The sequence below is a fragment of the Neopelma chrysocephalum genome, unplaced genomic scaffold (genome assembly GCF_003984885.1).
Source record: "Neopelma chrysocephalum unplaced genomic scaffold, ASM398488v2 Primary Assembly neopelma1_77, whole genome shotgun sequence".
Lineage (NCBI taxonomy): Eukaryota > Metazoa > Chordata > Aves > Passeriformes > Pipridae > Neopelma > Neopelma chrysocephalum.
Window position 1 is genome coordinate 4,938,343 of NW_020897738.1, and position 25,724 is coordinate 4,964,066.

The 25,724-nt window shown below is 40.4% G+C and overlaps 1 long non-coding RNA gene across 2 annotated transcripts in view; it reads right to left on the minus strand.

The window, feature by feature from the left end:
* Positions 1-21,188: 21,188 nt before the first annotated feature.
* LOC113970480 overlaps positions 21,189-25,724 on the minus strand; it is a 31,328-nt gene continuing 26,792 nt past the window's right edge. Inside the window, exons 3-4 of one of the 2 annotated variants that reach the window (XR_003535185.1) lie at positions 21,473-21,550; positions 21,189-21,332 (exon numbers count right to left, since the gene is read on the minus strand). This is a non-coding gene — a long non-coding RNA (uncharacterized LOC113970480). Of the gene's footprint in view, positions 21,551-25,724 lie in introns of both variants that reach the window. The other variant, XR_003535184.1, reaches the window with a different exon arrangement.

A 25,724-nucleotide genomic window follows, 5' to 3' on the forward strand; every position in this document is an offset into this window, starting at 1 on the left:
TTTGTTAACAGGGTGAGTGGTGATACAAATATTATCTAAAAATTGCATAAAACATGGAACAAACACCTGTAAATATCCAAAAATGAGCTATTTAAGGTAACAGTAATGTTGGTGCAAGCACAAGTAGTTACTTAAGGTGACTGTGTATATTTTTAAGCTTCACATTAAAAGAAAACTGTGAATGAGAGAAGTGAAGGTTGAAAATAGCTCTCCAAAAGAAGGCAGAGTCCAAACATCCTGACTAGTGCCAGTAAAACATAAGGGATCACGTGGTGCAGGTGACTGCAATGGTTGTGGTGTGGCCTCAGTGCTCAGAACATTCCTGGTTCTTGTTAATCTCCAAGTATAAATCTGAAAATAACCCCAGAATGGCAATTTAAGAAAGTCAAGTGGTGCTTGCTTGTGGTGCTGCAAAAGGTGCTGAGATTGGAAGCCCCTTTTCCTGCTCATGTTTCTGGTTTTCATTTCCCACAGATCACTGGAAAAATTTACTCACAGGCAGCCTGGGACAGACATGCAGGAATTGGTGAATGAAATTATACTCAAGTAGGTTTCCTGCAAAAATCCTCAGGTACAATTGTCCAGAATTACAGGTGATGGTAACTGGAAAAAGCATGGAAAAACTGGGAAAGCTGGAGATAGGCTCTCTCACCAAGGCTTTCTGAATATAGCAAAGGCACATTACAGTCCTGCTGTCTTTAATGTGCATCTGGAAACCTGTGAGCCAGGATAATTAGAGGGTAAATATATAGGGCTGATAAATCATGAAATATAAATAACAATTTCCCAAAGGGAATGTAAGAGTTATTCAGTCACTATCATACTCCTGCTTTGTTTCAGAGATGTGGGTACATCCCCTAAAAACTTTCTGGACACCTTCCCTTGCCGTCACACTTTCTTTTACCTCACATCCAAACAAAAGAGAAAATATAGTAGCAAATATCTCTTCTTTTATAAGAGAATCTAAATGTAATGTATTTATGAATCACATTAATAATGGAATAAGGAACTGATGAATAAGAATGAAAACATTTACATAGCAAAAAGAAGCAGCTTTTACTGTAAATTATTAATAGCCTAATAATGACAATATGAAATAATAATTAACAAAGGTACGGCTATTATCACCCAAACAAAAAATAGCTTGACTTAACAAAGAATCCTACATAACAGATATGCTAATCTTATTTTCCAATTTCTGGAAACATTTGCCGTTACTTTTCAAAAACTCATTATCAAAGTCACAAGTAGGAAACTACTCAAGCATTGCAATATTTTGGTTGTAAAACAATTTGATAGTTATTATAAAGTTTTTCTCATCTCTCTGTGGGAGAACAGGATGAATTCATTTATGCAAGAGTAATTTCTTCCACAGTCATTTTGCGAGATGATTTATTTGTGGAGCGGGAACAGACAATAATAAAGACTCAGATTTAAATAGAGCCTTTCATCCCAAAGGATCCCAAAGTACTTTACAAGATATATCTCTACACAGGAATAACGTCACCCACCTCTGAAGTGATAGATGGTCCCTGTTTAGCAGCATGCACAGAAATGCTCTGTAACAGTTTAAAGCAGGCAGTGAGGAATACCAGAGCCAGCAGAAACCACAGGTGGGATTAAATACACTCCTAATAAGTATATCAAAACTTTTCCAAGGTACCACAGCACACATACTTTTTCAAGAACTACTACACGGTTTTTAAGTCCCTGAATCCATCTCTACTGCTGCTGGTGTCAATTTAGAGAAGCTCCCATCTCAGCAGGACACACCATTTCTATTTTTAAAATTCCTTAAGGCAACGACAGTGCTCTTGGAAATGTCCCCACTCGCTCAGAATTGATTCTTCCAGCAATGCACCACAATACACCACATCACACTCCTCCGTCCTGAGGAACCCCCCTGCACACATTTGGGTAGTACCTGCCCATCACAAATCCCCAGCTTTGTACACTCAAAAGATTTTGGGGAAAAAAATAATAATTCAGATGACTTCTCCAGGCAACTAATCCCCCAATCCTATTCTTCAGCAACAAATTCCAAAATAGCCCAGGTTACCTGAGAGACGTGGACAAACGTGTGATCAAAGCCCCACCAAAAACATTAAAGAGCAATTCAGTGCTGAAGCAGCAGGTGAGCAGCATGTTCTCAGTAATCCTTGTGCTGATAAAATGGGGTGCTAAATAATGGTCACACATAACAAAATTCACCTGTTCACCTGCTTTGGCCTTACCCAAACCCACTGCAGGCAGCCAACAGGCTTCCAGTGACTTGGCTGGCTTTGGGCCACGTGTTCTTTCCTTTTTCAAGTCTCTTGGAAAGGAGAAAGTTCTTTTTGCATTAATTTTTTTTCCATTTTATCATATAACACTAGATTATAATTTTTGGCCAGGAGTTGCTCCATCCACCTCAAAGGACTCATTATTAAGCCCCCACAGCTGCCAACAGCAGAACCGAGCACAGCCAGGACTGTTGCTTACAGACACTCTTGATGACAGCACTTTAAAAACACCAGCAATTTAATACAGGATAATTTCTGCTACACTTGCTAAACATTTTTAATGACACATGAGTAGTAGGTTGTGCAGTCTTTCCAACAAAAAAAAAAAAGGAAGGAAACAAGGATCCCACACACAGAGCTGCTACAGCACTGAGGTTTCCCACTGAACAATTATTTAGGTCATAAGAATTACAGACAGGGAATTTAAGCATGGATTAATAAAAAAGCAATTTCCACTATCAGTGTTTTTCAGTGTGCTTGATAATCCTTTGCTTTTTATGAGATATAACTACCCTCACCCTCGGGTCAATACCCAAATGGTTTGCATAAGGCATACAGAGGATAATAAACTGAAGTTGCCATTTCCTGATCCTTGTTTAGTCCTAAAGCAATCTGTTATGTGATGGTCCCACACTTGATGTAACATCAAATTCAGTTTACTTTACAAAATTTACAATTTCTTGTTCAGCAACAGTGATTTGGGAGTTTTATTTTGGTTTATTCTCTACGTAAAGAATTATTCTGTCCATGGCAAAGGTGTGCAAAAGGTTTGTACAAATAATTATTCTTTATGTGGCACTTGGAGATATAGTTTAGGAGTGATTATGGTAGTGCTGGGTTGATGGTTTGAATAGATGATCTTCAAGGTCTCTTCCAACCTTGATGATTCTGTGAAACATGGTCCCTTTCTGAACTCTGCACCCTGCAGTTCTAATGTCCTTTTTGAGATACACTGGGGTGCACACACACCTGAACTAAGAGGGGAATTAACCATTCAAGAATGGAGCAAACCACAAGAGCTGTCCTGGCAAAAATATTAAACTCAAACTTGTGCACATACTTGAGTTTCATTCACAGGACTCTCTTCCTACACATGGCAAAATGCAGTAGAAGCAAAGAGCCTTTTTATATTCCTAGCACATGGTTCAAAAAGTACAATATATGCATTTCTTGTTTTCCACAGCTAAGTCCAGTGAACAGCAATTCAATTTCTTAGCACAACAAAAGAGCTTCCAGACATTTGGAGGAGCCGGAATCACCCTCCACTATGGATCTTCAGGCTGGAAATTTGAGCTTTCCTTCCAAACCTTTCTCCTTCTCCCTCTGTCTCTCAAGGAACGGACAAACTTTCAGCAGCAGATGTTCAGTAAAGGTCACTACATTTTTAAGTATGAGCAGAATCATCCAGTAAAGGATGAGATGTAATGCTAAGTGTTCCCTGACAAAATGTAATTAATTACTACAGTCTTCCTTGCCTAAGACCACATTAAAGAATATTTTTTAAATTATTGCAAATCTGAAGAAAGCAAAGTTGTGCAAAAGGTTTGTACAAGGGATGGTCAGTCAAAGCCCTATTTATCTAAGGGGAAACTTAAAACTTGCTGGCGACAGCTGATGTAAGAGGATTTATTAAGGTCAGGTTTGAAACTTATGGTAACTGGCCATCCCTAAACATTTATAAGTTGACATGTTTGAGTGATTATGCACAATTGGTGGATTTTTTCCAGACAATTCATTAACTACAGGAACAGACTTTTGCAAGGACACAGAGACATTTCCATTCAGAGGAGTTTTATGACACTTGATTGGCATTTCTGGACAGTACTGCATCATAAATATGTAAATGTAAAAACATTATTTTTCCATCATAATGGTGCAAAACCAGGACTTCTGTGGATGTCTTTTCCAATATCTGCATAAAGTAAGGCTGTGGGTTTCCAGCATACAAAAATACTGTGTGCTACAGTTTAGGAAAGAGAAGTATACAATACACAGAGAGAAGCTCCTTTATTAACATACCACTACTCATCTCCAGCCCATTGGCATTCTCATTTCTTGGGAAAACAACATTCCTGGTGGTTTGAATTGCCATGGGAGATTTAATCACCCTCAGACTGAAACACCTCATCCAAAAAAACTAAGAACTCCAGCACTAATAAGCTCTTAAAATGTATGGAGATACTCTTTGCAAATTGATTTAGAGTGTTACTCAATTAGAAGAAAAAAATAAATTATACAATGACATTAAATGTTGAGCAGCAAACGTCTGGATTCCAGCCACTTCCTACTCTGATGAGAACAACAGAAGAAAATTTTTCCTTTATATTGATGATTCCCAATGAGTTTCTCCAGTGAAATCAAAGCATGAAACCCAAGCAGGCACATGCCATCAATCATGTGAACCATCAGAGGTGTCTGGAATTGTCTACCAGACAAAGTTGTTGAGGCAAAAACATCGGGGTCATTAAAAATCATGATAGCATCTTGTGGTTAATGGAGTACTACAGAGAAAGGAAATGAGCCTTGAGAAGCTGAATGCCCTTTACTCAATCCCCAAACATTATTTCTTCTTGTCCTTATGTTCTAAATTAATATCTTGTTTTCCAACCAGTGTAGCATTTCCATTACAATCACATGCCACTTTGGTTTAGCAGAATCATTAACCAAGCTATTTACATTAATTACCAGGCAACCCATTCTCCCGGTATCGCTCCTAATTCCCTCCTCTGAAAGGTCTTGGTGCGAGGAAACGCCGCCTATGAGCAACATCCCGGAGGTGCCATTAGTGCTGTTGCTGCCCAGCCTCTAATGAGCACCCCCCGAGCTGCAGAGAAGAACGATCCCACTCGGATCAGCCGAGAGATTTTCAGCTCACCACAAACAAGCACTTGGAGCAACACAGCACAGTTACACTGTGCAGAAAGCAGGAATAAGCACCGAGAGAGGATGAGACAAGAACTTGGCGGGGTCTCTGCAGTCCTATGGGCACCTCCATCCAGCTGTGTCCACTTCTGGGCCCCTCAGTTCAGGAAGGATGTAGAGGGGCTGGAGCAGGTCCAGAGAAGAGCAACGAGGCTGGGGAAGGGACTGGAGCACAAGTCCTATGAGGAGGGCTGGGGTTGTTCAGCCTGGAGAAGAGGAGGCTCAGGGGAGACCTCCTCACTCTCTACAACTCCCTGACAGGAGGGTGTAGCCAGGTAGGGGTTGGTCTCTTTTCCCAGGCAACTATCAGTAAGACAAGAGGGCTCGGTCTTAAGCTCTGCCAGGGAGGTTTAGGTTAGATATATTAGAAAGAATTTCTTTACAGAGAAGGTAATCAGGCATTGGAATGGGCTGCCCAGGGAAGTGGTGGATTCTCCATCCCTGGAGGTGTTTAAGGTGAGACTGGATGTGGCATCAGTGACATGGTCTGGGAACCACAGCGGGGTTGGATCAAGGGTTGGACTTGATGATCTCAGAGATCTTTTCCAACCCAGCTGATTCTATGATTCTATGATCCACCAGCACAGGACATTCCTCAGCAAAGCCCCTCCATAGCTGGTGTTTGGGTGATGATGGCACAGTGGTTATGTCAGAGCTCACCTGAGGCACAGATTTTTCCTGGTAGTCACAGGGATTTTTCCCAGACAAACAAGCAAGCAGTCATTGCTGCAATTACTCTGAAGCTGAGGAATCAAGCTCCAACACACCCAGCAAGACGATGATTTCCAGAGCAGCAAAGCTCACAGGCTGTACCCTGATTCTGGGGCAATTGCAGACGAATCTGCCGTGTGATGGAAGCACCACTGGAAAGCACTCACCAGCTTCTAGCACGGTGTAAATTGCTAATAGCAACCACTGATTACTGTGAAACAAGTTTCCAAGGGCTCCTGGTTTTTCAGGGAAGGCTGACAGAGCAGTTGGAAGAAGAATGGCAGGCAGGATGTTTCATATTGGAGCTACAAAACTACAGTCATGACCTTTTTCGGGATCTGTTTGAAGATGTTACAGATTAAACCAATGTAAGATTTATTCCTACAGCCAATTTTTAAATAAAAGCGATGTTTCAACTACATATTAAGTATTATTAAATATCATTCAGAAAAAAATATATAAAAATGGGGACAGAGTTAATTTATATTGTAACCCTGCCCTGCATTCTGATTCTTAACTCTGATTGCCTATCTACTTCTAAACACTCATAATTAAACTTCTGAAAATATAACTACTTTTTAATATTTGGAATGTGGTATTTTATATCTTCAGGATTGATCTACCTCCCTGAATAAAGGCTAGGATGTATTGTGCAGGGCTCAAAGTCATCTACTGTCAAAGAAAAGAGAAAGAGATTGAACTGTTTTTCCAAATGAAAAATTGATGCTGCCTATCCCTAAGAAAAATTGCCTGGACAGAAGTTGTGAGACCACTCTGATAAGGCTTCAATCTAGTTTTATATATATATATAAAATAAAAGTTTTATATATATTTATTTTTAAATATATATATAAAAATATATAATAAAAGTATATATATATATATAAAACTGTGAAAGTAGGAACTAGACTGTTTTGTCTAAAAAAACCCCTCAAACTGTTCTCCTGGAAGTAAATTCCACTTTTCAGCAGACATACTGTATGCACTATACATTAGGTGTGGGGTTTATATTATACAGTTACAGTATTGTTATCACACCACATGTGTTAAGTGATAATGTCAAGCAATAAGGAATTATTACCCCAATCTCACTTTCTGTTTCACTGTCTTGTCTTGTAATAACAGCAACTAACACACAAACTCAGTGTTTCAGTCCTTGTAGGCTTTGACTTTCCCTTCTCCCTTGGCCTGTCCTTAGCCGGGCCTGACAACAGTTGTTGCCTGTGAAACTATGGGAAAAATACATTAATTTAAAAGTTAGTGCTTCCTCCACCTTTCCCCAACCTGCCTTTTCTGGAGAGTTATCTATATTATGTACAAAGTGAACTCCATACAGGTTTACACCGTGGAAGGGCAGAGGGCAACAGGCATGTGCAGACTTTTGAGAGTCCATCCCAGCCTTAAACCTCATCATGTGTGAACTCTTTGATAACCTGAGCTGGTCAAAGGTGATGTTTGTAGCTAAAGAGAGCTAAAAAGAGCCCGAAGCAACGACAGAACAGAAAATACAGCCCAAAGCGATGCAGCGAGTGTTGATTTCCAGTCCCAAAAAGCAGCTTTGATCTTTAGTGAACTGCATGAACATTATAGGACAGGGAAGGACTAAACAAAAGAGCCAGTTATTTCAGCTATTCCAGCAGCTCACACAGCACAGGCAGGGAATTCCAATGTAGCCAAAATTTGATGATTTACTTAAACCTCATGTGTCCTCACCCACCTGTGCTGCACAAGGACTGCTGGAGCTGTGTGACCATCCTGGTGTGACACAGCCTCAAGTTCAGCACTACATTGACTGAAGGAAGAGAAGACCACAAGGTCACTATTTTTATTCACAAGTGCAGAATTTTACCATACTTTCACAGATAAGAAAGCTAAAAGAAACTATTCTGTCTGTTTATTTTGTTAAAAATAGAATGCAGCCTGCAGGGGTTCCTTGAGGGCTTTCTGTTTGGTTTTAGTTTGTTTATGCGGCTTTTTGACTACACCAAGCCTTCTGAAACAAAACAAAATGAAACAAAATGAAACAAAACCAAACCAATGAACAGACCCACACAAACTGAAACAAAACAAAAAATCCCACCCCAAATCTAAACCCACCTTTTGACTGGTGGAAAATGAACCAAAGTCCTTGGTAAATCCTTTTAATGACTTGCAGAGGGTAGGGGCAATTTTATCAGTCAAATATGTTAAGCACTGTAAAAAAAAAATTATCAAATTCATTTGGTGAGATCTACTGTCCATAAAACTTTGCTCAGTGATATTATTTGCTATTGCTGAAGTTATTAATCATACTAATAAAATTTCTTTATAAAATACTGTAAAATGCCTCATTCTGCTGTCCCTCTAAACTTACTGAACACTGACACGAAATCAGTTTTCTTTTGTTTCTCTAAACCTCTCCTGGTATTCTAAGGCTTGCTGAGAACCAGCAGAAATGGCCCAGGGTTTCTTGGGCAACCCTTCAGAAATCGAGGATGCAGCCAAACCTGATCTGCCAATTTAAATATGACAGTTTTATTGCCTGCTGTTTAGCATCTGCCACAATTATTGCAGCTATAGGAAAATATTTTATCATTATAAGAGAATTCCTCATCTGTGGAAATATTTCTGCACAGCATCTAGTAAAGTATTCTTGCACAGTCTCCAATTATTCAAATTTTTAGTCTTAATTCTTTCTCTAAATCAATGTGACTCATAATTATTTTAAGCTTTATGAAATTAGTTATTTCAGAAGCAGTGCTATACATTCCATGACAGATTTGGACTTTATTCTGTTTGCATATTACAAACATAATGCAGCTAGAATCATCTCCTCCTAAAATACCACGATTTTTTAGTCCTCTAATACATCAGCCTTTTGTTCCCAACATCCTAATTTTGTGCTAAATGTGCTCTTGCTTTTCACCATTTTTTGCTGTCAAGTGTAACACTGTGGCATCGAGCTCGTGTTGAGCATTATCCAGCCAAATGCCCGGAATGGCAGCTCTCCATGGCACAGATAAAGGCTGTGTCAAGTGTCCATCCCTTTTTTCTGTGACTCACTTGGCCTCCTGCAAAACTTCTCAAAGAAATCCACACATCCCTCTCCTCCTCTCCTCCTGTGTCCTCCGTAAATACCCCGTGGAGTATCTTACAGTGACATTAAACTGTGTGTTCATCCTCACCAATGCCTCCCTTTTTATCAAAAGGGATGATAAAATTATCATTTTATGAGCTACCAGTGGGATCCCAGCTCATCCCTCGGCCACAGGGATCCAGCACACTGCCTGTTGCAGATTTAGGTGTTTGCTTTTTTCCTTTTTTGCAAACTGAACAGTTCACAACAATCATTATCCACCTTTTCTGAGTACATCTTCCCATTTATCTCAGGATGTTCCCTGCAGAAGCTGGAGAACTCTATGGAATTGCTTGACTTTCTTACCACTTGTTTCATTCACGTTGCTCAGAAATGTCTAATTTCTTCTGATCTTCAGAGGCAAACCCTGAAACTTTCAGATGGAATCCCTGGGTCCTCCAGGCTTTGAGATGGAGCTCCCTCAGTGGTGATGAAGAGAAAGCAGAATTCCCTCAGAGGATGCCTTAAATTCGGTATTTCACCTTCACACCTGGCAAGCACAGAACAAATCACGTGGCTTTTGTGCACGTGGAAGTAAATAGAACTTGAAGCAGAAGGGTAAATTTATTCCTAGGAAATCTCATAGGTTAAATCAGAGGCTGAATGTGCTTTGCCATTTTGGGAGGTTCTGTAAGCATCACAGAGAATTGTGGATTTTAAGCTGGGCAGAAGAAGAAAGGGTAATTCTTAAAGAGTGTAATTTGCTTCTGCTCCAAGTGGTTGAGCACAGCAGAGATCCACTATTCCCTGAGAAGAAATCTAAGTTCTCTCTCAGGCCAGAAAAATTCCATCAAAAGTGTGGTATTACATCAGTGTTAATATGCTCTCAAGAACAGGAAAGTATTATTTTCTGGCATTGCTGTTTAACATATTTTTCAAAGGACTTTGTCTGGTTTGCACATTTAAGCACTACTGGATTCAAAGTTATGCCAAAATTACCAACAAATAAAAATGAAGAGAATAGGCTAGAAGATTGCAAGAGAGGAAAGCAACTGGTCACAATTTAGTGCCTGTTATGAACTGACAGATTTGTCAGACAAACACAAAGATAATGGGAAAGAAAAACCAACTTGATAATTTTGTGTAATACAAAATTTGCATGCAGACCTCGCTTAACACTTCTCCTTCAATCACAAGGGCATGTAACAAACAGGGTGGACAAGCAGCGATTAAAAACACAAGTAAATAAAAATATGCATCCCTTGACATTTTGAAAAAACCCACAGATGTCACATCTATATAATTATTGTGCCTTAAAATGGACCATGCTGCAAATGGAAATGAGAAATGGCATTTACTTACTCATAGTTTTAATAACATATGCAGATATTGTATAATGTGTGTCAAATGCCATTTGGCTCAGCAGAATCTAATTAATCTTAGTTCTTTCCACCACATCTTCTGCTATGCATATTCAGTAATATGTGTATTATGGGGAGAATGTTTTGTAGCTGTCACAGTTAACTTGGTGAATCTTTACTTTCTGCTGCTTTAAGTCCTAGTTATTATCAGGCCTGATTCAAGGTGACCATCAGCTCTAACTAGTCTTACACCAACCCTTCAGTTGCCAATATGAAAAGGGGATAGGACAGAACTGCCACCGACTTCCGAGAACAGATGAAGTGCTCAGGATCTCGTACACCAGGCTCTAATGGAAGAAATTTGATTTTCTTTTCCATGACTGTTCCACAAACAGAGAGCCCAGCTGCCTAAAACAAAGTTAGAGCCATGCCTGACGTGATTTCATTTACCAGCAGCCAGGCATTGTTAGCATCTTGCTGGAATAGCTGGCCTCAGAGTCAACACAACAGGGATGTGGTTCCGTTTCTCTTGCTTAACCTTCTGCAAGTCACCTCACTAGTTCCTGGGCTTCTATACAAATAAAAAGGCTGCATCTCTCAAAATCACCTGGTGACTTAGGAATCCACATCTTGATGCTACTGGGTCTCTCAGTTCATCTCAGCACCTTTCAAAAATGTAAACCAATATCACTGATTGTTCTCTCTAAAGATCTTTGACAGCCGTGGCCCATAAGTCCTATGGAAAGGTTAAATAAATATCAAACTGTACAATAAGTTGTTAGAAATGCAGTAGTTCTAACGAACCAGTAAAAAGGTACTTGTGAATTTAAATTGTCACCCTGTCTTTATTAACTCAGCCTGTTCTATTAAGCCATTGAAGACTCTCAGAGCAGAGCACAATCCTCTCTGCACTGAGAGATGAATGCTCACAATGAGGGGAGAGAGTAGTGGGGGCAAGTCTTTGAATGTCTCTGCTTTTGTCAGATTAAGTCAAAACACAAATAAATACATTTATTTTTAATGTATCTTTTCAATTCTTATCTACCAGGCAACTCTGTGTCGAACTGGGATGTAAAATGAAAAACCCATTCCCATCATTCTGCATCCAGAACCCGCACACCCAGTGCTGGAACTGCCCAGCTGATACACGAGGAGTTTACCAGCTGCTTCATATTTTCTCATCATTGCTTTCCTTCATTTTAAGGACTTTAAATCAGGTCTAAATATATGTATATCTAATGAAACCAACAGAGTGTGTCAACAGTGATAATTGTCTTGCTATCTCCATAGACTGTCATGGATTTTGTTTTGATAACCTAATGGGAATCCCAAAATATTCATACCTGTAAATCCTACAGTGAGACACAAGGATCAAAGATGTGGTTAATAAAAGCATATTGAAATTGGAAATATGTGATAGAAGTGCTGGTCTTCTGCTTTGGGACACAGAAGGACTTTGGAAATTTTTCATCTGTTTTACAGCAATGAGCAAAAACCTTGAATAACAGCACCTCAAATAGACATCCAGCCCAAAAGAGAATAATTTGGAGAGCCAGGATATGTTGTTTTCCACCACTTCCACTTGGCACCAAAAATACTCAGCTATTTGAATCAACTTTCATGAGTTTAAGAGCAATAAATCATGCTGCAGTTAATTAGGATTTTCTCCTAATTTAATTTTTATATTATACTTAAGGCAAACCAAAGCATTTATTTGCAAGGCTCAAGAATGTCATATCATGTAATTTCTGTTGCAACCTTCCTTTAAAAGCAGCGTTTCACTTGTATTAAGTTGCATTTAGGAAAAAAGACAAGTCACAGTAACTACTTTCACCACAATAACTTAGGCTAGTGATGAATGCCAGGCATGGCACAAATCCTGGGACTACAGACCCGAATCCTCACTAGAGCTGGGGACCAGGAAGGATTTTTGATACAGCTTTAAGAGAATTCCACAAATGTTGACCTGTCTTTCTAACTTAGCTTTTAATTATTTCTTTCTAATTTAGCTTTTAATGATTGTAAAGGCTAAAGTTATCTTTGTAAATTATTGATTTTGAAATGCCTTATTTTCATCCCATACCAAGAATTAGAACTCACCCTGAAAATACACATCTTCACCCCTCCTCTGCCTTAGCTGTGATGTTTAATAAGATAATACAGTCCCTGATATCAGGTCACAGGGAGGTTTCCAGTAGCAGGTGACAAGTGGTGGACTCTGAGCAGCTTTATTTTGTTGCCATAATTCTAGAATGTGTCACCAATAGTTGCTGTATTTAGAGCTAATTTTATTTGCCTTTAGCTCTCACAGCTACCCTACCTCTCTGCTTTCATGTGAGGACAGGAGAAGAAAGAGATTTTAATACTAAAGAGAAAGGTAAAGTAATTGCAATGAAATGCATTCTCCTGGCAACAACTCTAAGTATTTTAAGGACAGACCCCCATGGAAAGATCCTATTTTTATCCTGAAACAGTCTCCTCTCTGAGTGTGTCTCACAGTTTGAATCCAAAGAGCCACAAGGCACTTGAAAAGAGTTTTGCCCAGCTTTAGGAAAAAAGAGACTTGGAAAAGAGAAAAAACATCTTTTTTTTTTTTTAAAGAACACTTGAAAAATAACTGCTGACAAAACACAACAGCAGCACACAAAAAACCCACTGCTTAGCAGTTGCTGCTAATCTGTGATGAGGGACAATAAAAAGGGAGAGAAATTTTTAAAAGGAGATTGTTGTGCCTCACGTGCCTAATCTGCCATTTTATTAACTGCTGTGTGTTCTGTAATTACAGGCAGTGCAGACCTAAACTGTGGGTTTGGGGCCTGATCTTAAACCCAGTGAACTGAGGGTAAGACTCGATAGTGACTCAGTGGAGCAGGGAACAAGCTCATGGGAGTTCCCACTGTTCTGCTCTGTCTCTCCAGCCCCACAAGACTCTTAAGTGCTGCTTTGTGCATGTGTTGTATGGCCAGGCAGCCACAGGTATTTGGAAGGTAAAAGAAATATGGTCACAAGTGAAATCCGTTGTTTCTCCACTACAGCTCAGATATCTGGTACCTTCACAGGACACGCTGACAATCATGAATTCTCCATGGCTTTTAATTCAGTGTAAGGAAGCACCTGAATGACTGGATCTCTCTAAATGTTACTTCTCCAGGAGGATACTCACAGTGGCAACAAAGATCTGGGGCTCAGAACGTAAGACAGGATCTTCACAGCACAGGTCACCACAGAACTATTCTTGGTTAGAACTTGGTTAGAGAGAATCAAAGCCTAGAAGCCAAGGGAAGACAGCGGGTACACACACTTTTATTCAGCCTTTTCCTCAAGTATATTAAATCTTGGATTTCAGAACTCTCAGTGCTGCTTTACCCTTATGAATGTTATCTTTCAGAGACCTTTCATCATCCTAAAACAGTTTTAATCCTCCACAGCAGTTTGCTGTAAAGGAAACATTGGTTGAAAACATCCAGATCAGGAACGGGGCACGGCCAAATCTGTTCACACGGGTTACGGTGTAGAGGATTCACACACAACAAACAGCTCTCTCAAGCCAAACACTGATGACAAAGGAGAGGCCCAGGTAAAATTTTTTTATGAAGGTCAAAACTCCTAAATGTTACTCTAAACCCTGTAAAACCCAAAGGCATCCATTTGCTCCTGGGCACTGCAGATGAGAGACATACCCAGCTTCTGAACAATGACAGAGAAACAATAGGAGCCATGACTAGTCTGTGATTTCAGCTTAAAGTCACATGAATTTCTAATGCCAGTCATCCAAACACTAACCCTCTTAATATTATTTCTAGGATGCAAGGGAAAAAATAAAAACTCTATTGAAAATAAGAAGCAAAAACAATCTGCTTCAGCCAGGGCCTGCCAGGAGCTATTTGCCCAAGTTCAACAGCCAAGAACTCTCTTTCACTCATTTGTGCTCCCTTTGCCACAGCAATTGGTGTCAAGTGTGAACCATTGGAAAGTTTAGAAAGCCAGCAAACAAGCTGTAAACAAGTGACTGAGGTAGAGGGAAATGTTTTATTGCTGGCATCTTGCATCAGGTTCAGAGTGTGGTGTTTTAAACTGCACTGCACAGTTACACTGAGCACTGATTTATAGTGTTTATGGCAACCAATATTAGATGACTGCACGGTGTAAAAGAGTGTCAGCCCTGCATTGCAATCGCTGTGTCTTGCTCCATCTGTGTGATTTACAGGAAAACACATTCTGTCATCAAGCTCCTTTTATTTTTTTCCCTCTTTAGGAAATCTGACTGGAGTTCCGTGTTAAATGATGATTGCTCACAAACTGGAAAGGGTGAACAATTGCGAGTGCAACAGAAGCTGAAACCCTCAGGGACTTATAATTTTATTTGTGGTACGAAACAATTTCGCTTCTAGATGGATGTGCACAACTTGTGGGAGGAAAAGGAAACAAGGAGCGTGAGAGATGGAATAGCTGAAACACAATAGGATCCAATATTCTGTGCTTTTGATCAAAACATAAAGATGAATAATCTGGAAGCAAGAGGCAAAGTCAGCTTGCAGCAGACAGTGTTATTAATGTAGATAAATGCAGTGCTGAACAGGAGACATTCCCATGATAAACTGCAGGGAAACCATAGAACCAGCACTGTTTTGATTATTAATTGGAGACATTTTTATTCGTCTTTCCAGGCCATTGGCCTTATCCTCATTTTAATGAGGCTTCTTTGAGAGTCTCTTTTCGAGTATTTTGAAGTGCATAGTCCAAGTTTTAGAGTGTTGAGTGATCATAAAGTCAAGGACATCCATGTTTATTAACAGAAGGAGGTCTCTCTAGCAAAGTGGAAACAAGGGCAAAATGGAGAAGTATTTTCATATGTTTTCTAGCAAGAACAGACAAACTCCACTTGAAGGAACCAGAAATACGACTTGGAACTACTTCTTACTTGCCTGTGAGCAGGGAGAGCTGAATTCTTCCCTGATTATCTCACTTGGGCAGGTTCAGGAACATCCAGGAAGAGAAGAGAATATCATACCAACCTGCAAACACTTACAATCCGACCCAGCAAAACACACAGACAAGGTTTCTTACACCTTTCTATTTCTTTATGAAAACATACATGGAATGGGATGATCTGACCCCCCAAAAGTCTTCCCAGGGAATATACAGCCCATTTTCACATGGGCAGACTTACAGCTTCCACACAGAGCTGAGTTTCTTTGAAAATAGAATGAAAAATAAAAAAAATGGAATACCCTGACACTCCAATGCCTAAGATAACTTGCTGCATTTGCACAATAAACAGCAGTTGGGAGCTGCTTCCCAAAAAATATTCAAAATTGTTTAATTAACAAATACATCTCTTAAAGGAGGGAGAAAAGTGTCACTCCCTCCAGAAGGTGAAACCAATTAAAGTTTCTACTGTTTCTATTGGAAAATAAAAGCAATCCAGCAACAAAAGCAAGTAGCAATTATAGGGATTTCATGACAAAAAGAGACACTTGACAAAAAAAAGCAAAAATAGTCGAAAATTTTTATGAAAAATGAAAGTACTTCATCTTCCTTAGCAGGGAGAGTTTGAATTATGACTGCAACTTACAGGTCTTGTGAGTGGAACTGTTCTTTTATAACTGTGTGTTTTATAGCAAACAGTGGTAAGAAGGAGCAAATACACATTGAACACGTGAAGAGAGGGGAGGATTTGGGAACACACACACGGGCACTGCCAACAACAGATTCTGTGGGAAACACTTCTTGTGTCCTCTCTAGAATAAAGGACAGATGGACCATGGATAATGGATTAGATGGGCCACTGATTCTCTACTCCCACACAGTTCCATTTGCTTTGCAGCACCTAAAGATACTAAAATACAAAGGCTGGCAATTCCCAGCTCCCCAAGTGTCTCTCAACTGTCCATTCACCTGCCTGGTTTTGTTTCTTTAACAGAAGATAAACAATAAATTATGCAGCCTGAGGCTGAGATTCCAGGTCATCCCCCAAAACTGACTTAGAGGCAGCAGGGTATCAACATGTGGTAACTGCAGAAATTAGTTAAAGAAGTCCCTGAGCAAGCTGGAGTTAGGAACAAACAGTTCTGCCTTGATTTGGTTTATTATGAAAGGCTGGTGTTGAAACACAAAATGGAAATATAATGGAATTTGATGCTGGTAAGATCAAAGAAAGCTTGTACTATACTGCCCTGCAGTGCAAGTATGTGATGTTACCATGAGGTATTTTTTCCTTGGCTTTGATAGTCTGTGACCTCTATTTATAAAGACCAAGAACCATTACATTTGTCCTCTGAGTTGGTTTAGTATTTTTTCAATCCATTTTACCCTTCTATATATATATACAATGGACAACTGTGAGGTAACAGATACAAGCTACTCCTTCAATTCAACAGGAAAGAAAACACAAATAGATCCAATTCCCATTGTGCTGACAGCTGAACTCGTATTGGCCAACCCCTGAGCACATCTGAAGGCCTGTAATATTCAGAAATTTCAGTTCACAGCCTGCCACCACCCTTAAATTCAGATTTTGCAGCAGTTTGGACATTTTCAGTGTTTCAACTCGCAGCTACATTCTTGTAGGACAGCAGGGAGGGACCTTGAAGCAGAAAGCTGAAATCTCCAGTCTCCAGTAATGACCCAGACTGAAGGGTATCCAGGCAAATTAATTGTCCATGTACTTCTTCTTAATTTAAATGTTTGAAGAAAAGAAGAAATCACATGTCAGCCTATCAGCTCTTTAATGCTTTGAGTAATTCAGCAAGAGATGGGGGTCAGAGAATGCTAAGACAGGGGATCAGCATTTTCTCAGCACATTGTCTAATTAGCTCCTGACTCCCTGAGAGACTTCAAAATATTAACCTGACAAAGTTGGTGCCCACAAAAATTCCATATTATCTGGGAACTTTCCAGCTCCTTTCAAAGCTGGATTATGCCTATCTGTTCTGTGCATTTCCTTGTGATATGAATTTTATAGACTGCAATCATTATTAGGCAGAGGGCTGTTCAGAGACAGGGACTGACTTGCACACTCACTGCTTGTCCTTGCATTAACGGGGGGTTGGGGAGAGACCACGACAAAGTATAAGGGTGATTGCTTAGAAAATCCAGTAGGATTCAATCAGTTGCTGCTTTTAAATCAAATTTATTTTAAATAGCACACGGATGAGGTGGGAATTTTAATTAATTTCAGCCAGAGTCTTTTCCTAAAGAAAACATGGATATTTAGAATTACCTGGAAGAATGAGAAAGCAGACTGATCTTATCATGGATAATTCTCAGGGGTGTTCCTTACAGAGGGAAAGGGATTCAGTGATTTCAGTGACAGTAGCTCAGCTACAGTGTGATCTGGCCTGTGAGTATCTGTAAAGGAATAAAAAACCAATCTCTAAACTGCATGGAGAATTTGGAATCTAGATATGCAGGATACAAACTCATCTGAATCAACCTATGCCTGGGATTGCCACTGAGTGCAAACACAACCTCCTAGAAACAACGGGGAAGGAAGGGCAGAGAATAATTATCTCCCTGCACCAGCATTCCTCTGGGAATGCTTGATAAATACACTGTATTTACTGTGTCCTTGTGACAAAATATTGACTTCCATGACATTAATTGTGAGCAAGTACTAAAGCACTGGTCTCTGTAGGATATAGCTTATTTTATAAAACTTTTAATGGCATATTTAAAAATAAGTATAAATTTTAAGCAACATGCTCAAAGAACAAAAATTGATTGCTTACTGCAAAACCTCACAATTTTAGTCCTCCCTGTCCCTTTATGACTCATAGATGAAATACAGTTTCACTTGCATTAAAAACAGAGAACATCAGCTTCATGTGTTTTACTCCAGTTGTTGTTATTTATATTAAACTGATCAGAAATTCGCTGCTTTTGCCCAAATGTGCTGAGCACCCACCATGAGTTGCAGAGCTCCCTTTACTCCTGTTGACTCATGAGATGATCAGCAGACATTACACCTGCTTAATTCAAAGAACAGGTCTCAAAGCCCCAACCAGCTGATCAGAGAATATCCTATTTCAGCTTTTCTGTAGAGAAAGCAGCACTCTGTGGTTGGTCCCTGTTCCCATGCACTATCTGACCATTTTAGATATAAGCGTCTATTTTTGTTTATATGGTCTATCCCATCCCCTTCTTTAAAAAAAACCCAACAATTAAAAACTATGAATTCTCTTAGGCTACACTGTACTGAGTCATCCTGATCCTGCCACCAGAAACACAAACCTTGGCTCTTGTCCAGTGATCCCACCGAGTGTGGCTGCTCCCAGTTTCCAGCACTCAGCCTCTCAATCTGATCTCACCTTTGTTTTCACTTATTCATTTTAGCTCCTGCTGTTTCCCCCTGTACTTACAGGATCACAGGAATACTCCCAAGCAATTTTCCTCCAGTCAGTGCACATTTCACTGCAGTTCAGTTATGTATTGATACTGCAGCCACAGCTGCTCCCAATTTTAATTCCTTGCAATGTTTCAGAGAGAACATGAGTTTTTCATCCGGATATTGGCGAGACTACTCACTTTGGGAGTGCTGGCAACACGTAAAATTAGGCAGGTCAGCAGGCCTTTGCAGGCAGGACAGAGTTATAGTAGCTTTCCTCTAAAAGAAACCCACATCATTATTCAGGCATTATAAATTACACCACTTTTAGGGGGAAAGGAGAGTAGTCATTTGACATGGCACTGTGTGACAAGGAGTGAATATTTGGCTGAGGGCTCTAATGCACACCTCCACCTTGATGGAAAGTGTTATGGAATCTGTAATATCTACACAAAACCAGCAGGACCTTAGCTTAATAAGGTCTCATCCAAATGACTTGCTCACTAAACTGCATGGAATTCAATTTCTCTACCTCTGAAAGATGAAGGGCAAGTTGGTCCTGCCAGGCATTTAAATTTATGGCTCCATGGCCTCGAAATGTGAAATGTATAGCATTAAATAAGCCTGCTCAGTGGCTAGATAACATCACATGGTTTTCTGATCTATTATTTAAAAAAAAAAAAAAGAAAGGAGGTGGGAATATGTGGGAATACAATCATAAAAAGGAGGCAAAGGCTACATAATTAGTACTATGTATTGCATACACAGGCATTCAAGTGAAAAGATGAGGCAACTTTTGGCAGAATATCTTCCAAAAAAAAAAAAAAAAGAAGAAGAAAGGGAAGGAAATCATCATAGAGGTAGAAGGAGACTGAAAAAGATGACTTCTATCTGTCCTCAGCTGTCTTGTGTGCCTAGAAGTCACTTCTATAAATGACACCCTATCCAAGTGCATGAGACCAGGTCACTTCTCATGGCTTTCACCCACCACATCAGCCAGGCAGGAAACAATTCCCTCAGTTCACACAGTGTGGTGGGTTCTCTTTCTGGCCAATCAAGTGGAGAGCACTTGCTGGGATTTGAGTAGCCCCAGTTTAAAATGGGAGGCTGGAATGAGTAAGGTATCCTCACAATTTCCACGGGAGACCATTTTTCCTGCCTGTAATCCATTACTGCAAATCCCAACAATAATTCAGAACAGTGATAATCCCCCATGGCATTGACCCTAAAGATCTTTACAGCAACACAAATGAGATCAAAGGACAAATGAAAGTCTCTTAATCCCCCTAAGTGTGAGTTCAACCTAATCTTACATTTCTGTCTTTTAATTCTCTCTAAATCTGTTTTTAACTTTGCTTAACATTCATTATCCTTTTTCATGCCCTAATTCTGCAAGAAAAAAAAAATATAGCCCACGTGTGGGAGTACATTCAACATTTCTACACGGGGATGGTGTTTTTAATATGAAACACCAGTTTGTCAGCAATTAGAGTGGGAAGTAGGTGGAGGAGAGAAGTGGATGGAGGATATACAATGGAGGATTAAGATTGATGAATGAGGTGCAGAAAGGCTCCGTGGTGATGGCTGTGCCACTTGTGGGAGCACAAAATCTAAATAAAAACTTTTCAACGGGAGATTGGCAGGAAAAAAAAATAAATAAAACCAAACCAAAACCAAAACAAGCCCACAAACAAAAAACCCCAAAGAACAACAAAACCCACCCAACACCCCCCCTCCCCGAGCATTCCTGAAGTTACCTGGCATGATTTGATCACAATTAGCTGTCCCTTCTACCTTGCTGACCTCATGTCATACATAAAACATCTCATACCTTTTGACTGTTTCATTAATGGGGTCCTGTATTAATTTTGCTCTCGCTCAATAATGTTTGGAAGCCATGCCAACACTTTTCTGTTACACAGATTTGTGTATTTTGGGACATTGAAGGCTTTTTTCATTAAGTATTATTCTTTGCTAATGTGTAGTTAATAACATAATGGAAAAGCTTTTAAACTCCTCTGAGAATTAAACCACTCATACTTGTTTAACTGCTTGATTACCTAATGGATACAGTGTGGGATTTAATATTCTGCTCATTTACATTACTTACCAGAAGAAAGGAGACTTTTAACTGCTTTTTCTAAAAACAACAGTAAATCATGTTTAAGTTGATTGATTTCTGCATACATATTAACACAGACTAATGAAAGGCACAATATCTTCACAATCCACGCCATCATGTTCAACTACTGCTGAATATTAGATTTTTTTTTAATTTTTATTTTTTGCTTACACTGGAGAAACAGCATCCCTATTGTATGGTAGAATTTGACTTATCTCACAGCTGGATTCACTCCTTTGTCCAAAGTGTGGTGCTAAGTTAAACTAAAATTCCATTTGGTCTGTAATTAACAGAGCTACACTGATTAACGCCAACCACTGCTCCAGCCTTATACATCTGGTATCATAATTGAAAATCAGACATGAGAAAACTTTTAAGGATTAGATTATATCTCCTTTATTCACTCTGAGAAATACTTTATCCCCTAACACAGTCATTAAAATGGACATCAGCCGAGAACAACAGTAGAAGCTGCAAGCACCTCACAGGCAACTCTTCAACGTGTTCTCTCTCATTCCATCCTGCCTTCTCTCTCCCACAGATATTCCAGTAGCTGCATTGTGAGGGTGAATTTATGACACAGATTAAAATCTTCATACATAACCCTGGTCTGAAACATCCCCAGTCATTCCCAACGAGGATGTAAAAGTTAACTGAGCACAAATCTCCATATATAACTATCAAATTCACCACCTCAGAGTCAGCCATTCATCCACGTCAGCATCTCCAGCAAACTAACAGCTCCAAGCTGTCTCCTCAAACAAGAGCACTCTGCATTTAAAAAAAAAAGGCAGACAGAAATGTGTAATAGAGAGAGAACTGTGCAATAAGGGCAGTTCTCCAGGTACATTGCAGTGCTGATTGATGAACTTCTGCAGGCCTGATTACTCTGCCACCACAGTGTTCTTATTCTCCTCGAGGGGCACTGCTGATCCTCATGGATCTATCCTGAGATCCCAGCACTGCTCAGCATGAACAGGCAATGAGGGAGCAGGGACACACTCACAGGTGGATACAAAGAACCAAGATTGGATTGACAGGAAGCTGAACATAAGCCAGAGTGTGCCCAGGTGGCCAAGAAGGCCAATGGATCCTGGCCTGGATCAGGAACAGTGTGGCCAACAGGTCCAGGGAAGTGATTCTTCCCCTGGACTCAGCGCTGGTGAGGCCACCCCTGGAGTGCTGTGTCCAGTTCTGGGCCCCTCAGTTCAGGAAGGATATTGAGGTCCTGGAGCAGGTCCAGAGAAGAGCAACAAGGCTGGGGAAGGGACTCGAGCACAAGTCCTATGAGGAGAGGCTGAGGGAGCTGGGGCTGTTCAGCCTGGAGAAGAGGAGGCTCAGGGGAGACCTCCTCACTCTCTACAACTCCCTGACAGGAGGGGGGAGCCAGGTGGGGATTGGTCTCTTTTCCCAGGCAACTCTCAGCAAGACAAGAGGGCACGGTCTTAAGCTGTGCCAGGGGAGGTTTAGGTTAGATATTAGGAAGAATTTCTTTCCAGAGAGGGTGATCAGACATTGGAATGGGCTGCCCAGGGAAGTGGTGGATTCTCCGTCCCTCGAGGTTTTTAAGACAAGATTGGTGTGGCACTTAGTGCCACAGTCTAGTAACCACAGCGGGGTTGGATCAAGGGTTGGACTTGATAATTTCAGAGGTCCCTTCCAACCCAGCTGATTCTATGATTCTGTGATTCTATAAGATCTCAACAACTATTCCCCTCAGATAACCCCAAGTCCCTGGGCTGCCCACATTCCTGAGGGAAATCACAACAGCACAACTGACATCCCAAGAGCTGTTCTCTCTTACAGAAATGGCCACATTTAGAACCTCAGAATCGCTACCCTGACGTGTTTTACTGAGGATGCTGTGAAAAATTAGCGTCATGAGCGCGAAAATAATCATAATCAAAGTGATTGAAAATTACTGTCATGAATGCTGAAACAATCAAATCCATAAAGTGCACCACAATATTTTACTAGCTACTCCAGGCCACACATCAAGTTTGTCAAATGATATTTCTGCAGTCTGAGTGGCAGCTGTGATCCAACACAATCACACCCGAAATGCTCTCATTAGCTGGATGGCTGGTACAAATGTGTGACCTGCAAGGGCTGGCATCTCACAGAAGTCTGGTAGATAAACAAAACCAGCAAAAGGCAGAGAAACATCAAAGCAAATGAGCGGGATATGTACAACCCTCTTCGGTTGTTAATAAATCTCCATTTTTCTCTTCTGATGAGGCAATATGCTTTAAGAGAATTTCTCAGGAAAGGAAAAAAAAAAAAAAAGGATAAAGTACCAGACAAATGTTTCAGTGGAAAACTCTCAAGCACTGAATCAGTTATTCAGTTGGATTATATGGAATTCTGAGTTCCAGATGTGCACTACCTTCCTCCTTGCCCTGGACTCCTCTGAAAGGAGAGTCAGGAATGCAGACAGAGAAGACTGTGGGGTATTCCATGAGGGTTCTAGGATGCAAGGAACATCCAGAGCACCTTGCCTTGCAATAAGAATTCAGGCAGGATGCATTCATGGGGACTCAAGACTTCAGTATGCCACAGAGTGGTGGGATGGCTTTAGAGAGTGCAGGTTTAGGTGGGATATTTGGAAGAAATCCTTCCCCGTGAGGGTGGGGAGGCCCTGGCACAGGTTGCCCAGAGAAGCTGTGGCTGCCCCTGGATCCCTGGAAGTGTCCAAGGCCAGGTTGGACGGGGCTTGGAGCAACCTGGGCTAGTGGAAGGTGTCCCTGCCCATGGCAGGGGGTGGAACAAGATGATCTTTAAGGTCCCTTCCAACCCAGCCCATTCCAGCTGGGTATATCTGCTGGTATTTATGCACATAAGAGAATCGAGCCTTTTGAGTTGATACACATGTGACTGTAATGCAGAATTCTGCAATATAAAACAAAACCTCTAAATGTAAGGGAATATGTTCCCCCTAAAGTCACAGAAGGGAAGGAAGGTCTTAAATCATGTGAATAAGCAATTGAAACAGAATAAACAATTCCATTTGAGCCTCCAGTTAATTCTGGCACTGTAGCTGTCAAAAATTCATCTGAAGCACTTGCTGCCTAAATTGAAGGTTGGACATCCAAATTGAAATGTCATTTTTATTAGTCTCTGACACTTAGAGAAATAGCCTCTTCTCTTCTAGTAGGCTATAGCCATTAACTCCCATTAGTGCTAATGGAGTTATGCACATACATCACATGCACATACATCACTGAGCACCTTTGGAACACTCATAATGTCACATTAGATAACAGCTGTTTTATTGCAGTATAGGAAAGTGATTCCAGGTGAGGCTGGTCAGGCCCATTAAGACCTATATTGGTGCACTCAGTGCTCTAACATCTGGGGCAAAATAGAATTTTTAAACACACACTGCAAAGAGACTTAAATCCAGAGCTGCAAAGCCAAAAGGGATCATACCTCAAATTTTGCCCAAATTATATATATAATCCCAGAATTTTGCCACCCTTCCTAAGGACTTGTTCTCCCTGCAGACCTGTCCCTACCAACTCTTTTGGGAATGGACTGTACAACCTCCAAGCCACCTCAGCTGTGATAGACAATTATAGTTATCTGTCCAGAAATACTTGCATTTCCAATTTTAACATAATTATCCTCATAACCCCCCATTAAAATGCAGAAATGTGATCATCCTGATTCTACTGATGGGCAGTTCATGCTTAGAGAATTAGCTGAATTGCCCACAGTAATTTAGGAAATCTGTTGCAGAGCCAGGCCTAAAACTAGGGTTATACATGGCCTCTAACATGGAACCAACCTTCCTCTTGGAAAAAAATAAGAATTTAGCCTCTCTTAGGCACTCTTAGTGTCCCAGTGTTACTCCTGTTTCAGTGTAATAACATGTAAGACAGAAATTCTCTGACTTTTTTAATTGACAGGCAACTGAGAATCATGGCTCATGAAAGGATTTTTGGATTTTCCCTTTTGTGTGCCTGCCAGAAAAAACAGAATTTTTTTTCTCTGTTATTTGCATTTCAGAATCACTACCCTTGTGCCTACCATGCTTTTTTAAAAACCTGAAATTTAGGTTATAAACAAGAAACTGAGGTGCTACAAATATCCATTAACAACAAGGAAAACCCGATCCAAGGAACCTTCTGGCTTCAGCAAGTTTTACTGTTCCTATTCATGGTGTGAAACAAGGAAAATAGTTGAGATCAGACAATAAACGAACTCTTTGGAATATATATAATAATATATGTTGGACTTCAGGACATCATTGCAGCCTTCATTATGTTGCATGTTAGACACAGTGAACAGTGTTAATTAACACCTGTTAATTAAATTGCTTTGAATCTTTAGCTGAAGGCTAGTGGTATAAAATTCCAAATTGGAGCAGGGTGGTTCTGTTTTCCTGGTTTTTGGATGCCTGGATACCATCACCCTGCAGATATGCAATGAGAATGATAACATCTGCTCCGTGTTCAGCTTAAATGTCCAGTGTTGTACAGCTCTTTAACTAACTGAGGTGCCCTGGAAGCTTGAGGTCGTTTCGGGGTGATCTGAATCAAACCTTTCCTCCCCAGCTGAGCCACCTCTGATCTCTGCAGCAGCACAGGCTGCTCTGCCCCTGGTTGTGCACAAGCAGGATGTCACATCTCAGAAGACAGAGCCCACAGAGGGGGATTATAACAAACCCCACGGCAGTGCTTGTGTTTATTAAGCACTGTGCCCGTTGTTATAATCCCAAAATGCCTTGCATTATGGATTTGCCATTCCTGGCAGCACTCTATCAATAGGAAATGGAGTTGAATCTTTTCAGCTGAAGATAAGTGTGACTAATTGCCATCTTCAAACAGCTCTTGCACTGAATTAATTCTTGCACTTAGACACCATGTTTTATTAATGTTGGGATCCAATCTACCACAAAGGCAAGTATGTAGTAATAGTGAAAACATTTACCATTGATTGCAAT